We start from the raw sequence: 16,999 nt of genomic DNA on the forward strand, positions 1-16,999 counted from the left end.
AGCACACCCTTCATGGTACTCAACTTTACGAGGATACCAAGTACCTGATCCACACAAATGTCACAATAATAATAATAACCAATTTGAAAGACGTTCGTTACCCCTTTATTCCCTGCACAATATCCGACTTCATTCCTTAATTCATTCACATTATTGTTTTGTTTTGTTTTGTTCCACCCAAATCCATTTCTTCTATTCCAATTCCAACCCCGTAACCATGGTTTCCGATAACGCCATTCGTTCGGTTCCGAGAGAAGACTCTCCTCTCCTATCAACCTCCGACTCGTTATCATCGACACCGAAAACATTCGCTAACATCTTCATCTCCATCGTTGGCGCGGGCGTTCTTGGTCTCCCCTACACATTCATGCACACCGGCTGGGTCACAGGAGTCGTCATGATATTTGTTGTGGCCGGCCTCGCCTACCGCGGCATGATGCTGTTAATCGAAACCCGAAGAAAACTCGAGTCCCCGTTAACTTATTCCAAAATAAATTCTTTTGGCGATTTAGGGTTCGCTGTTTGCGGCCCCATTGGCCGCTTGATCGTCGATTGGTTGATCATAGCATCCCAAGCCGGGTTTTGCATCGGATATTTAATATTCATAGGCAACACTTTAGCCCATTTGTTCAATTCAAATTCAAATTCAAATTCAAATTCAAATTCCAATTCCAGTTCCACGGCCTCGGGTTTGGGTAGCTATCTTACCGCGGCCCCGTATATTTTAGGATTAAAAGCCAAAACATTTTACATATGGAGTTGTTTTCCATTCCAGTTGGCATTAAACGCCATTCCGACGTTAACTCTTCTCGCCCCTTTAAGTATCTTCGCTGACATTGTCGAAGTTGGTGCAATGAGCGTCGTCATGGCTCAAGACGTCACTATTATACAGGAAAGCACTCTAAACGTCCACGCGTTCGGGAGTTTTTCTATGTTTTGTTATGGTCTTGGGGTGGCTTTGTTTTCCTTTGAGGGAATTGGAATGGCATTGCCGTTGGAATCAGAAGCCCGAGACAAGAAAAGATTTGGTGCGGTATTGGGGTGGTCGATGTTTTCGATCGCAGCCATGTTTGCGTTGTTTGGAGTATTGGGTTACTTTGCTTTCGGTATGCATACGCAAGATATTGTTACGGCTAATATGAGTGAAGGCGTTCTTAGTTCTTTAGTGCAATTAGGGCTTTGTGTAAACTTGTTTTGCACATTTCCATTAATGATGAATCCGGTTTATGAAGTTATGGAAAGAAGATATTGGGAAGGGAGGTATTGTTTGTGGATGAGATGGGTGTTGGTTATGGTGGTGAGTTTAGTGGCTCTTTTCGTGCCGAATTTTACAGACTTTTTGTCGTTGGTCGGGAGTAGTACTTGTTGCTTGTTAGGGTTGGTGTTACCGGCTTTGTTTCATTACATTGTGTTCAAGAATGAGTTGAAGAGGGAGGAGCTTATGCGCGATTTGGTATTGATTGTTCTTGGTGTAATTCTTGGTGTATTGGGGACTTGGTTTTCTTTGATGGAAATCATCTATTGAAGCTATGATCACACATCAAAGTTTTAATTGATTGTGATAGTAGAAAGCCTTCAATCAAACAATGAGGATATATAGCTTGTTGTTTTGGATTGTATTGGTTGGTCATGGGTGGAGAGTTGTAGGGCAGTTATGGTTGATGCTAGTCATTTTGTTGTTGGTTATATGTATTGTGGTGTGGAACACTTTTGAATATATAGTTCATTTGATGTTTTATTTGCTGTTGTTATTCATAGACTTTCGATCAAATGATTAAATGTTATTAGCAAGTCTTGATGTGTGATTGCTAGTTTAATTTTTAATGGATTGTTATAGTTAGAGAAGATAGGCATCTTTATATCCTTGTGTGTACTTGTAAATTCCATTTATTTAGGGTTACGGTTTAGCAGATGACATGTTGGGTAAGTTCAATGTTTAGTTACAGAAACATTTAAGATGTGTTTGGTTTATAAAATTAAATGAAAGTTAAATACAACTTTCATTTTCTAATATGCTTTCTTTAAGGGATCTGATGGAATTTGAATATAAATTCTATTTGTATTCCTGAGAAGGAAGTCGACCAAAAGAATTGAAATATTTAACCACTTACCATCGCATCCAACGACTGTTTCTATCGCGCCACCTCCGGCGACACCACCCCTGCAACCGTTGCCACCTCCACCATAGTTTCCACCAATGCTGGAAACCCTGCATCGTCGTTACCGTCGCCACAGATGGTGTTGGTGTAATGGCAACAACATGCGTAGTACAACCCGTAGGTGGTGTTTTTGATAGATTCAAAGTCCTATGCATTTCAAATTCCTAGCTTTAGCAAATTCCTTTCAAGCCAAATTTCAATTTCCTTAATAAATTTGAAATCTCAGTTTCATTTATTAGAGTTAAGAATTTAGATTTGAGTAAACATTCAAGATTTGGCGTCTTGGCAGGCCTTAAGCAAATGTTTTAGACATGTGGCTAAAGGTCCTTTATCAACAAAATTCTAGTCAATTTAAGTTTGGTTCAAAATAAGAAAATTTCCTCATTATGGATTTATGGGTGTGAAAACTAACGGAGAAGATAGTCACGGATGAGGTTCTCCAAATCTAAACATAGAAATATGCCCCTTTTCTTATTCTTCAATCACCATAAACACAAAATTTGACCATTTTTAAAAAGTGAACTTTATATTTTGTTAATACTAATTAACGATTATCAACATACATTTCAATACTATATTCGATACTGTATTCAATTTTAAGATCTTCACAAGATTTTGATAATGATATTATTTGGTGTTAATTAACTAAAAAAGAAAAAGCTATTAAGCAAGTAAGTAAATATATTTTATGTTAATAGTTTCTGTTTCCCAATCCCTTAAATATAAAAAGAAAGTATCTTTCAAGAATGTCATTTTAGTTTATCCAATAAATACGACTAATATATTATTTTACCAATTATAATAATATAAAAAAATATCATTATATTAAATTAGAAATTTAAAATTTAAGTGATTTCTATCGGTATTTTAAAAACCGGTTCAAACCGGCCGGTTGAACCGGTTAAACCAGATTTCGCACAGCAGGCCGGTATTTTAAGCCCGGTATTTTTGGCCGGTTTACTAAAACATCATACCAGTCTAAAATACCAGTTTTTACCGGCAAACCGGTTTTATGTCCAAGAAATTTTTGATATTTGTGGCCCATATTTTAACAAAATTACTTTTAAACCCAACAATTAATGTTCAGGCGTGTAAACTTTAGAACCGTTTTTTTAAAATTGAATTCTTTTGTATTATTTTTTAATATGGATCAACTTTTTGATTATTTTTTGTTATGAAATCATTTACTTTTAGGTTATTTTTGAAGTTAAAGTTGTATTTATAGGAAATTATAAAGGTAAACTATTCAACCGGTTGAACCCGGTTATACCACTTTTTAGCCAAATCCGGTACGAGTAAAAACCGGTTTTTAAAATATTGATTTCTATACAATAATTTAATATGGCGTTTTCAATATATTTGACTCAACTTAAAGATTCAGCAAATTTTCTATTATATCGGTAGTTTGTTTACAACAAGTTTGACTTCCTATGATAAATATTCGAAAGTTACCTAACGTAGTCAAAGATAACAAAAGTATAAAATATACTAGTGTTATATAAACATATAAACTAGTATTTAACCGTTATGTAACTATATGTAACGCCAAAAGAAATTATTATATGCCGAACGTGTAAAGTCGTTAGGCTTTGGCATTATCTAATGCCCCAAGGGAACAGATCGAGTTGAGTTGATCCAAAGAAAGAGAATGAAAAGTAAAGCTAAGAAATCATGAAGGTAAACTCCATGATTTTAATATTTGTTCTAATATTATGGATTCTAAGATTTTGGTGGTTTCTTTTAATATTTGATTAATTAATAAGTATTGAGTGTGAAGTAGATATACAACCGATATCATAGAGATAAAGCATAATAGCCTACGGATGATTTTGGGATGAGGTTATATACTTATATGCATACCACCAACTTTACTACTAAACTAAGATATAGTCCGTGTGATACACGAATGGTTAAAAAAATAAAACAAAAAAGTTAAACTAAATATTATGTATAAAGGGTTAGGCTAGAATAAAAACCCACTTAAGTCGTGAAAACTCTAAAAACCCAATTCTCAATCACATGTTTTTAATTAAAGATTAAATCTTGTGGTTCACAATTAAAGTTAATAAAAAATGTTAAAGTTAATTTACATTTTCTCTCTCCTGAAAACATATATAAAAATTAGTAAAAAAATGTAAAAAAATAACAAAACATTTTTTTTTAGTTTTCGATATTTTGTATTAAACGTAACAACATATATTACATGTAACAAAAAAAAACCGATGTTACATATGGTTTTTACGGGTTTTCACTACTCAAGTGAGTTGTCGTTTTATACTTTGCCATATCTTATGAATTTATAAGATATAAATAATTTTCTAAAATACATAGATTAGTAATAATAATTTGTATTTGTATTAGAAAATAAAAATGGAAGGTTGTGAACCTTTACCAATTAAGAAAAAGAAAAGGTTATCATCAATTCATTTTAGTTGAGTTGGTAAGTCACAAACATTTTCAAAGCAAGATAATGAGTTCGATTATATGTGAAAGGCTTGTGTTGCTTTAATAATATAGACAGATATCTCTATTCATGTAAGGTAAACTCCAAGAGTTAAACGTTCGTTGGCATGGCCATATGGAGATGATGTTATATGCATACCACCTACTTTACTGATATATGTCCGTTTAATCAAAACAGTCAAAACTAAAACGTTTTTAAAAGTTGAAACGTCTGATGTGATGAATAGTAGTAGACTAGGAGTACGCATCCTGCATCCACACTGAACTGGATGTCTGGATTAAACACCCTTGAGATGAGTATTGTTGGGCTTAAGTGGTTGACTGCACATCACCAGAAAAAAGAATTTTAACTGACTATATATGTTAGGTAGGTGCATCGATGCTTATGTGCTATTGTTCAAAAGTCAGCATATTCTCATTTTGTCAAAATAAATATATATGTCAAACCTAGGGCCATGCATATGTACAACACTGTTGTTATTAAACAAATTAGTAGTCATGTTTGGCTGCCCTGCCCTACGTATGAAGTCGAATGTCAACTTTAACTTATTTAATTATGATGACATTAATATTCTTCTTTTGTTCACATTATACTGATAATTATACGCACAGTACTGGGATGTGATCAACTCCCCTTTTAAGAAGTTCGATCTTCGTGGCTATCTGATTCTGAGTCATCCTCCATACAAAATAGTTCACTTCAGGAGAAACCAAATTGTTTCATTGTTGTTTGTAACCTTCCTGTTAAATCACGGCCTTAATTACACCTTAATGCCTTAGATAGTGTTTGGTATAAAATACTCATTGATGTCGTCTAACATTCATAATCATCTAGGTTTTAAACTGCTGCATAACAAAACAATACTAATTCGATCAATTATTTTGAAGAGCTAAAACGAATATTAAATATTTAAGTTTATTTGATTAAAAAAGCACATAAATTTCAAAGATTTCACAATCACGACAGTATTGATGTTACTTCTAGAAGTGTTAAAGAATAAGACATCTCCTATTTCTAATTTTTTTTATGATTAAAATTAAAATCAGTTCAAGATTCATTGTTCAAACACCAAGCATTATTGTGTTTTATTTTTTGTTATCATTTAAGTGCATTACAGTACAGGCCTACAGTGAAATTTTATTAAGCAGCAAATGACAATCATTAATATATGTTGTCAGTTCAAAAATAAGGTATAGTTTAAGACAAGATTTTTTTTTTATTAATTTTTTTTTTCATATTACTTACCTGCCATGTGAATATGTTAAGCCTAAATCAAAGTTATCATAATTAGTAAAATAGCAAATTCAAATTACAATTTAACAATTTTGGAGAAATAAACAAGAATTTAGAAGTAGATCATTCTTAACGGGACATCATAAGGCGAAAATAACCTCTACAATAACCATACAAGCCGTATATGTGAGTTGGAATAGTAATATTGAATATGCATTAAAAGAGACGAAAAATGCTTCTCAATGGGCATTAAGACATTAAGCCATAATCTAACTAATATATTAAAGCAACATAATTTTGTCTGTATGTCGTTCACCTAGGTTGTCCACATAGGCTTCCATGTCATCAACCTTCCATAAATCTAATTTCCACATATTCACAATAAATATTTAATCAATGATATTGACTTTTATATTTTTGTAACTTATTAATGTAATTATGATATTAATTATTCTAATTATTTGCTTGTATTTTTTTTTTTTTAGTATAAAGTGGATTTACTATAAAACGATTACAATAAAGTGGCAGGCAAACGGGCAACAAGCTGCGCCGCAAACCCCTTTTGAACAGCAAAGCCAATCCTGCTAAAAACGAAGCTTTGGGACCTAGAAGCTGAAGAGGTTCCGTGTACGACGCGCTGAACCCTACTAAAAAATTTCACAGCCTCTGGAGCCAGAAAACCAAATGTATCAAAGGCAAATGGTAGAAAGACATGTTGATTATCTAAACAAGCTTTCTCGTGTTTAACAACTTTGCCCGATTCAGCCCTCAACGCAGCCTGACCCACAACAAACCCACGGTCCCTGAGCCCAACAAGAGGAGACACTCCTGTAAGATCCACACAGGCGTGTTTCCCCCCTGCCCACCCGAACACAAGAATATCAGCTGGTCGTAAAGTAGACCTCCCTTCAATAGGATCCGTGAGAAAGTTAACAGGGGCCTCCTTTTTAGCAGAAATCCCTGCCCGTTTAAGAACATCACACAGAACATCCCTAACCAGATCATGTCTGTATTTAAAGCCAGGCAATTCTTTGCAATGCACCGCATGGTCACCAAAAGAATCCAAACAGACCTTACGACAAATTGGGCAAGGTTCATCCGTCGGGAACATAGGGATCATTAACATGTCTTTCTAAATATTTATTGTTATAATTAAAAAACTTATTAAATTTACCAGATTTAAATTGTTTAACGCTCCTCATCGTTTGTAACCAGATTCTTCGCCTCATCTATAACCGGTTATTCATGATTTGTTGGTTTCATAATCCAAGCAACATCAAATCTGTTCATCGTTTGTAATTATCATGTATGATATATATTTTAGTGTTTAATAGATTTTTGTGAAGAATCTAACTAATATATTAAAGGAAAACCAATTTGTCCACTTGTCCTTCTCCTAGGGTGTCCACATAATGTTCCAAGTCATCTACTTTCCATGCTTATAATTTTTACATAATTAATCGATTAATCTTAATCCTAATGCTAATCTTCTTACTATACTATTAAAGCAAAACAAGATATCTACATGGCCTTCAAATAGGATGTCCACATAAGTTTACAAGGTTTATATCTCTAGAATTGCCACATGATTCACTAATTAATATTTTCTAGAATCATAACCTCACTATTTAATGTTTTCTAGAATCATAACCAACTATTTTCTTTCAAATGATTTAAAAGCCGATTTTAACTACAATTAATTATTTATAACTAATTTTTGCTACCTTATTTAGTATGACTATTTTTTTAGCAATTCAATGATTTGTATATTTATACAGTTTCTCATAGACACAATTTATACATATTTTTTCTATATCTTGTGGTTTTGTTGAAAACAATGTAAAGAATTCATATGATAACTACATATATATATATATATATATATGACGTTTGAAATTTTTTCCACCCGTGTATAACACGGGCCACTATCCTAGTATGAATCATTACATATGGTCTTAGACAATCATCGATGTTAAAGAGTCAGCTAAACATAGAGCCTACTGGCTGGACAAACTTCACTTAGCCCGAGAACCCAGTAAAAACCAAAGACAATCAAATCTAACACAATTATGAACCAATGATGACGATGACTGAATCGATTTTGACGGTGATGTTTAGTGTTGCCCAGAATATAAGATGAAGATTGATAAGAATAATAATAATGAAACAACAATTGAATTGCAAAAGGTTATTAATTTCCTTTGATCTTGATAAGTATTTATACGCATGGATGGGGTATCATGGAAACAACACATCGGTTCATCACACCGATTCAATCTAACCTAATGTAATGTTTTTACAAGTTTAACCCTTCTAAAGTAAATAAATAACAAATACTAACTAAAACATAGTTTGACACTTTGACATACTAATCCCTAAACTTTACATTAGAGGGATTAATTCTAACATTCACCCCCTTAATCACAAACATGTAAGGAGTGGGTCTTCTGATCTTCAAGTCTTCTATCTTAGTCTTTCAATGCCATTATTCTTTAACCTTGAACTATAGCTTCCTTCCTTTCTTTGAATGCTACGTTTTAATTATGTTTCACATGACTTGGTTTGCTTCTTACGACTTCATTTGCTTCTCACGAAGTCACTTTGCTTCTCACGAACTTCACTTTTTCTTCTCACGACTTCATCTTGCTTCTCACGACTATTCTTCACACAATTTGTTTCTCACGACTTTGCTTCACACGATTTCATTTCGCTTCTCATGACTTTGCTTCACGCGATTTCACTTCGCGTCTTACCAACTTTGTTTCACATGATCCTTGCTTCACAAGACTTTTGTTCTATATTTTGATCATATCACATGATCAACTTTTGTCTTCTTTATATCGACATCAAGAGGGCCTTTCCATAATTTTGTTTTCTATTTGGACATTCGTAGGCATAATGTCCAACCTTACCACATTTATAACACATGACGCGAGTCTTATCTTTTGTGCCCCGCTATGGAGTGCTCGTTATTGTATTCTTGTGGTTTATTGTTAGATCTTACTGATTTAAAAGAGGGTTCCTCTCTATCTTGATAATTTTTCATGCCTTGTCCTCGCAACGGGAGAAATTTATCTCGTCCACGATTTCCAAACTGTTGGCCACGACCATGTTCATTGTCGTGTCGCGTGAACAATAGTTTATCTTGATAATCAGTCACAGTTCCTCTTTTAGACTTAATCCTTTCTTCGAAGGTTGTAAGCCTCCCGATGATATCATCTACGAATACATTGTCTAGATCCATAAATTGCTCTATTGAACCAATTATTTGCAAAAATCTATCGGGCATATAGGTCAAGATTTTTCTTACTAATGTGAGCTTCTCAAATTTTGCACCACAACTAGTCGCCCTACTAACAATATTTGTTAGTCTCGTTGTGAAAGAATCGATTATCTCATTGTCTTTCATTTGCAACTTATCAAACTCAGACTTGATGCTTTGCAATCGTGCCTGTTGCAGTTGTGTTGCACCAAGATGCCTCGTTTTAAGTGTATCCCACACTTCTCTTGCAGTTTTACATTCTGCCACTTGCAGAAGTAGATCTTTTGATAGAGTTTGAAACAAAAAAAGCAATTGCACACTTGTCTTTCTTGTCGTCCACATTTGTTTCACTAGTGGGCTCTATCGTTTCCCAAAGACCATTTGCATCTAATATGATCTTCATTCGAATTGCTCATGTTGTATAATTTGTAGACTTTAACATGGGGCATTGGTAATTTGCAAGAGATAATTCTGGCTCTTTATAAGTCACAAGGGAATTCTTATCCTTTGGTGTTTCCGACATGATCACCACTCAAAATAATAATTATACACAAAGTATAATTAAATTTTATGCTTAATTCCTAAGCTTTATAAGAACTGATACAAAGTTTGCAAAAAAAATTGGTTCTTAATAAACAAACAACAAATATTTGTTAATGGATGATTAAACCAACACACTTGTGGATACTAAAAATCCTAATTTGGTTTGTAATCCAACACAACTTTGGTTTTTTATGCTACACGGGTAATTTGGTCAAATTCAGAAAATACAAGAAAACCACCAGATGGTGTCTGGGTTCTTTGTTCGCTGACTAACAATAACGTACAACACAAAAGTTGGTGTTTTCCCTTAACACATTCACAGAACCAAAACAAATATTTATTCTGCAGATTATGAATGCAACAAACAATATACTTGTTCTTCAAATTTTGAACACAAAAACAATTTTTGTTAATGTGAAAAAACAAAAAAAAAAAAAAAACAAAATCTGGTCATTTTTTTTCTTTGTGTCCGATTAACAGAACCAAAAACCCAACACAGACGTTGGTTCTGATCAAATTAAAAACAATATGATGTTTGTAATTTTAACAAATAAAATAGCAAGAATCTGATTTCAATAATAGTTGTAATTTCAACAAACAAAAAAACAATAGATTGATTGACCTGGTAACAAGAATGATTTCTTTATTCATATAAATTTTCTGAACCACTCAAAAAAAATCACAACAAATGTGAATCACAATTTATATGAATTGAATTTGGTTCTTCTGTTGACGTCTCAATAATTCCACAAACAACTTGTGAAATCCAAATTGAATCGAAATATTGCAATTTCAATTAGCAATGATCTGAATCAAAAAACTGAAATCGATTACTCTGTGATAACAGTCGATTTCCTTCTAAGATTGATTATTTCAATTGAGGGCAATTAATCAGGCTCTGATACCAATTGTTGCCCAGAATATAAGAGGAAGATTGATAAGAATAATAATAATCAAACAACAATTGAATTGCCAAAGATTATTAATTTCCATTGATCTTGACAAGTATTTATTGTAGGAAACCGTTCGCGTATAAAATAAAACACTTTTAATAAAATGATTACAACACAAGGAATCAAACCTATGTAAGAAAGCAAGTAAATTACAATACGAATTACACCGGAAAAAATCAAAATTACAATACAATTGAAATAAAATAATGCAAGAAAGGTGTAGAAGAAGAATGGTATCGTAGTCTTTGTGGCCGATGATCGTGTTTTACACGGGGCCCTTAAAACAAATTCCGGGTCTCTCCCCGTTTTGTTTCCCAGGGTACAACGGCCTAAGCAATATGTACTGCCAGGGAGGGCTCTAACACCCGAATAGTACCTAAAAGAAAATGATGAAGATGATCAAGAATGTTGGAATTTTTTAAGGAGAAAGTTGGAGAAAACACAAGAGAGAATGTGTTAATTTTGTGTCTTTTGTGTTTCTACAACCAAGAAGCTCCTTTGGTATTTATACTAGTAGAAAGTTGAAACCATTCAACCATCATTAACCAAAACTTTAATTTTTTGACCAAATTAAAGAAACCATTAACCAAAAATTTAATTTTTTTGACCAAATTAAAGGACATTTTAATGGCTTTGACTAATTGACTAATAACCTTGAATAAAATAATTCAAAGTTTAAACATATATTTTTTTTTTCACAAAACTTTTCCAACAATCCCTCACATGTGAAACAAAACTTATTAATTTCCACATATTTTCCAACATCCCCCACATGTGAAAACAAAACTCATTCATTTTCACATTGAGATCAATCCATACATGCAAGTTTCTTAGATTCAATTCAACGGTTGAGCATTGCAGGATAGGTAGGTGTTACCCTTTGAACCTTCCTTTGTGAAGCATACTTAGTCTCCTAGCGGTGTGTAGACACGATGTCTTTGAACATACCCCCATTTATGTAGACGACAATACACTTCACACAACAATCTCCCTGGTCTAGCCAACCCCTCACTGTCGTGTCCTATTATGGTCCTGAAACACTAGCTTGGTTTTGCGAGAGCTCTAGCATTTTTGCCCCAAAATCCATTCGAACCGACCCTAGTTCTCTCTCACATAGGTGATTCTCGCTCGAATCATTAAAAGCAATAAGTTTGTTGATTTCCACAAATCATTAACCTTTATTATGCTTATCCTTACAACATGTGTCACTGATTGGAATGGACTAGGACGCGCGCGCACGCAACACCCTTTAGTTTGGTTTGTGGTACTCCCTCACAGTGACCACCCTTGGTTTCATGATTAAGTTGTCCTATTAAACCTAGATCTTGGGATCTCCAGTCAACTAGGTTAGGTTTCCCTCATGTCCTCTTTTCCCATGGGCTTTAGTCCCATTCCTTTTGACGACTTGTTAACTAACTCTTTGCTTAAGCCTTTTGTTAACGGGTCTGCAATGTTATCTTTTGACTTCACATAGTCAATCGTGATAACACCTGTTGTGAGTAGTTGTCGTACCGTGTTATATCTACGTCGAATATGCCTTGATTTGCCATTGTACATCACGCTATGGGCTCTACCAATCGCTGATTGACTGTCACAATGTATGAAAATAGCCGACAAAGGCTTTGGCCATATTGGAATATCTTCCATAAATTGACGTAGCCATTCCGCCTCTTCACCACATTTATCCAAGGCGATAAACTCCGATTCCATCGTGGATCTAGCTATAACCGTTTGCTTAGAAGACTTCCAAGCAATAGCTGCACCACCAAGTGTGAATATATATCCACTTGTTGATTTAGAATCTTTTATATCCGAAATCCAATTTGCATCACTGTATCCTTCGATCACAGCTGGATCTCGATTATAATGGAGTCCATAGTCTCTTGTGTATCTTAAGTACCTTAGAATCCGTGTTATATTTTTCCAATGTTCCACGCTCGGATTACTAGTATATCTACTCAGCCTACTCACGGCATAAGCTAGATCGAGTCGAGTACATGTCATAAAATACATTAGACTACCAATAATTCTTGAGTACTCTAACTGAGCAACACCCTCGCCTCTACTTTTAGATAGATGGTGGGTCATATCAATTGGAGTTAACGCAACACGCGTGTCATCCTTATTGAATTTCTCAAGAATTTTATCCACATAGTGAGATTAACTCAAGATAAGACCATTTTAGGTTCTAGTAATTTGAACCCCAAGATTCATGTCCGCGAGACCCAAGTCTGTCATGTCAAACCTCGTTTTCAACATATCTTTCGTAGATTTAATCATAGTATCATTACTACCAATGATAAGCATATCATCTACATAAAGACATAAAATCACATAACCTCCTGGCGTGTCCTTCACATAGACACATTTGTCACACTCGTTTATTTTGAAACCATTGTCAAGCATGACATGATCAAACTTTAAGTACCATTGTTTTGGAGCTTGCTTCAAACCATACAATGATTTGACTAGTTTACATACTTTGCCCTCTTTCCCTGGGGCGGATAAACCCTCGGGTTGCTCCATGTAAATCTCTTCATCTAATTCGCCATTTAGAAATGCGGTTTTTACATCCATTTGGTGAATTTCCAAATTTCGTAAGGCCGCGATTGCAAGAACCAACCTTATTGAGGTTATTCGCGTGACCGGCGAGTAAGTATCAAAATAGTCTAGACCTTCCTTTTGTCTATACCCTTTGATCACTAACATTGCCTTGTATTTATCAATACTTCCATCGGCTTTCATCTTCCTTTTGAATATCCTACGATATCCAAGGGGTTTACAACCCGGCGGAAGATCTACTAACTCCCAAGTATGATTTTGCAATATATGAATATATCTCGTTCTTAATTGCTTCTTTCCATTGAGGTGATTCCGCGGAGGTAAGCGCCTCGTGGTAGGTACTGGGCTCACCCTCAACCATGTAGCTCACGAAATCCGGACCGAAGGATTTTTCAATCCTTGGTCTTTTGCTTCGTCTAAGCTCACCTTCCTCAATTTCGGGTCGTTCATGTCTCTCATCATGAACAGTATCATCAATTGCTCTTGATGTACTTGCTTCATCAACTGCTCTTGATGTACTTGCTTCATCAACCGCTCTTGATGAATTCGCATGTGTTTTCCTTAAACAGGGAAACACATTTTCGAAAAAATCGTTGGTCCTCCACTCAACAATAGTGCCTTCATGTACATTGGGATTCTTGGACTCATGTACAAGAAACCTATGCACATTACTATGGTGTGCATATCCAATGAATATACAATCCACGGTTTTAGGTCCTATCGTTAGTGCCTTTGGTGGCGAAACCGTCACCTTGGCAAGGCACCCCCACACTCGAATGTATTTGTATGAAGGTTTTTTACCCTTCCATAACTCATACGGAGTCACGTCCGTTTTCTTGCGGGGTATCTTATTCAAGATATAATTGGCCGAGAGAATAGCCTCCCCCCACAAGTCATAGCTCACGCCCGAGCTAATCAACATGGCTTTTATCATCTCTTTTAATGTACAGTTCTTTCGTTCCGCAATGCCATTTGATTGTGGAGAATAAGGTGGGGTACACTCATGTATTATGCCACTTTTTGTGCATATTTCCGCAAATGGTGAAACATATTCACCACCCCTATCACTTCGCAAAGTTTATATTCTTCGTTTTTGTTGATTTTCAACCTCATCTTTATACAAGATAAACTTGTCTATTGCTTCATCCTTACTTTTAAGAAAGTATACATAGCAATACCGAGTACTATCATCAATGAACGTGATGAAATACTTATTTCCACATCTTGTGGGAGTGGCTTTTAAATCGCACACATCGGTGTGGATTAAATCAAGGGGTTCGGTTATTCGTTGAACCGATTTGAAAGGCTTTCTCGTTAGTTTGGATTCAACACATGTTTCGCATTTATATTTTGAATCGATTTTAAAACATGGAATGCTATTTATTTAATTAAACGTCAAATTGAATTAAAATTTACATGTCCTAGTCTACCATGCCAAACACAAGAATTAGAATTTGACGACTCAATCATGTAAATAGAAGTTGCAATTTTATTCATAGAATTTTTTACAACAATTACATTCAATTTGAACATAGCATTGTCGACATAACCCTTGCCGACAAACATTCCATTTTTCGATAAAATAAATTTATCCGATTCAATCACCAAGCGAATTCCGGGCTTGTTGAGCATCCATCCCAAGACAAGATTCTTGCGAATCTCGGGAACATAGAGAACTTTGGTCAACGTGAGCCCCTTGCCAGAATTCCACTTCAAGACCACATCGCCTCCCCCCATGATGTCCGCAGTCGTTTTATTCCCCATGAAAAGCTTCTGGTCAACCGCCGCCTCTTTGAAATTCTTAAAGAGTTGTTTGACGCCGCAAACATGGCGGTGCGCCGGTGTCAACGTACCACCCTTTGGGAGCGTCTCCCACAACCTTGACTTTCTCGATGAAAGTCGCTTCCTCGGTAATCATCGCCACGAGAGGAGTGCTATCCTCGTCCACCAAATGCGCGCGCTCGCGCTTCAGTTTCTTGCACTGGTTCGCCCAGTGCCCCATCTCGTTACAGTTGTAACATGGTCCTTGGAAAGGTGGAGGCTTCTTTTTCACAGCCCCTTTCTTCACACGAAGGTCCACTTTCGCTTTCCTTTTGTTACCTTTGCCTTTGCCCTTGTTGCCCCCTTTGGAGGATTGACCGTACTCGACTAAGTTAGCCTTGGCGGAAACATCCACTAGGCTACCTTTTTGAGCTCTCTTATTGTCTTCTTCTATCCGAAGTCGAACAATAAGATCATCAATGGTCATCTCCTTTCGCTTGTGTTTAAGATAATTCTTAAACTCAACCCAATTAGGAGGCAATTTTTCAATCATCGCTGCCACTTGAAATGTCTCACTAAGTGTCATTCCCTCAGCAAAGATGTCGTGAAGTATAACTTGCAACTCTTGGACTTGACTAATTACAGTCTTAGAGTCAACAATTTTATAGTCCAAGAAACGGGCGACAACAAATTTCTTTGTTCCTCCGTTTAGTACTTTTTGTCTAAAGACTCCCATATTTCTTTGGCAGATTTTATTGAAGAGTACACGTTATATAACGCGTCAACTAAACCATTTAACACATAGTTTCGACATAATAATTCCGAATGCTTCCACGCATCTACCGCACTCAAAGTTTGAGCGTCGGTCTCCCCCTCCGCGTTAGTGGCTAGGGGAGCGGATTCTGTCAAGAACCTCGCAAGGTTCAAGGTGGTCAAATAGAAGAACATCTTCTGTTGCCACCGTTTAAAGTGCAAACCCGAGAACTTCTCGGATTTTTCAGCGTGATTAGCCGCGGTAGTCGCTCCTACCATAACGGACAAAGGCGTACCGGTACCCTTACTCGATGACGGTGATGCTATTTTTTCTGAAAAATAAACCATGCTAAGTTAGTTTTTCGAAAATATTAATAGTGGTCGCTCCCACTAAATTAAAGTTACGCAAAACTTTTTAATCCGAACTCTCGAATTAACCCACCGAAGGTGTTCTAAGTCCAACTTTGAAGGGACCAAACAATGGGTTTTTCCAAGAGTTTAGCGTTAAAAAATCCGAATTGTAACCGGTTTCCATTTCTACAAAGTCGCTCCTTTGAATAGAAACGAAAAAAAAAATGTTTTTTAAAAACATAACCGCGTGAAACAAAACTAGTTTGAGTCACACGAGAATGTTTTGAATACACGAACGGTGATTTTTAAAAAAATTGTTTTAAGATTGTAGGAAACCGTTCGCATATAAAAATAAAACACTTTTAATAAAATGATTACAATACAAGGAATCAAACCTATCTAGGAAAGCAAGTAAATTACAATACGAATTACACCGGAAAAAATCAAAATTACAATACAATTGAAATAAAATAATGCAAGAAAGGTGTAGAAGAAGAATGGTGTCGTAGTCTTTGTGGCCGAAGATCGTGTTTTACACGAGGCCCTTAAAACAAATTCTGGGTCTCTCCCCATTTTGTTTCCCAGGGTACAACGGCCTAAGCAATATGTACTGCCGGGGAGGGCTTTAGCACCCGAATAGTACCTTAAAGAAAATGATGAAGTTGATCAAGAATGTTGGAATTTTTTAAGGAGAAAATTGGAGAAAACACAAGAGAGAATGTGTTAATTTTGTGTTTTTTATGTTTCTATAACCAAGGAGCTCCCTTGGTATTTATACTAATAGAAAGTTGAAAACATTCAACCATTATTAACCAAAACTTTAATTTTTTTTTTTACCAAATTAAAGGATATTTTAGTGGCTTTGACTAATTGACTAACAACCTTGAATAAAACAATTCAAAGTTTAAACATATATTTTTTTTTCACAAAAAATTTCCAACATTTATACACATGGACG

At 35.4% G+C, this 16,999-nt stretch overlaps 1 pseudogene; it reads left to right on the forward strand.

The window, feature by feature from the left end:
* The first annotated feature begins 201 nt into the window (after positions 1 to 201).
* Positions 202 to 1,529, forward strand: LOC143591110 (amino acid transporter AVT3B pseudogene; annotated as a pseudogene).
* The last annotated feature ends 15,470 nt before the right edge of the window (positions 1,530 to 16,999 follow it).

The sequence above is a fragment of the Bidens hawaiensis genome, unplaced genomic scaffold (assembly GCF_021521415.1).
Source record: "Bidens hawaiensis isolate Kalapana, Puna unplaced genomic scaffold, B.hawaiensis_p1.1 tig00039218_1, whole genome shotgun sequence".
Classification (NCBI taxonomy): Eukaryota; Viridiplantae; Streptophyta; class Magnoliopsida; order Asterales; family Asteraceae; genus Bidens; species Bidens hawaiensis.